The sequence below is a fragment of the Penaeus monodon genome, chromosome 29, assembly GCF_015228065.2.
Source record: "Penaeus monodon isolate SGIC_2016 chromosome 29, NSTDA_Pmon_1, whole genome shotgun sequence".
NCBI lineage: Eukaryota > Metazoa > Arthropoda > Malacostraca > Decapoda > Penaeidae > Penaeus > Penaeus monodon.
In genome coordinates, this window is record NC_051414.1 from 23,935,319 (window position 1) to 23,935,685 (window position 367).

Sequence of the window (367 nt, forward strand, 5' to 3'; positions counted from 1 at the left end):
TTTTGTCAGGAAGAAGAAGGAGGAGAGAAATAATAAATATAAGAAAGAGAAGGAAGGGGAAGAGGAGGATTTTTTTAAAATGAGGAGAATAAAAGAAGGAAAAGGAAGAAAGAGAATAACAAGAACAAGTAAAGCTGGAAGAAGAAAAATAAGGAACAGAAAAAAAGGAAAGTTGGGAATAATAGCAAGAAAAGGAAGCAGAAAAAAAATAAAAAGGTGAAAAAAGAGGAGAAAAGAAAGAAAGCAGGGCTACGATTGTGGTCAAGCAGACAGGGACGAGATTAGCGACAATCCCTACGAGCGGCGGGAGGCATACTGATTCTCACTTTCACTGAAGGGGGTTTGCTTGGAGCCTGCCTGACTCGGG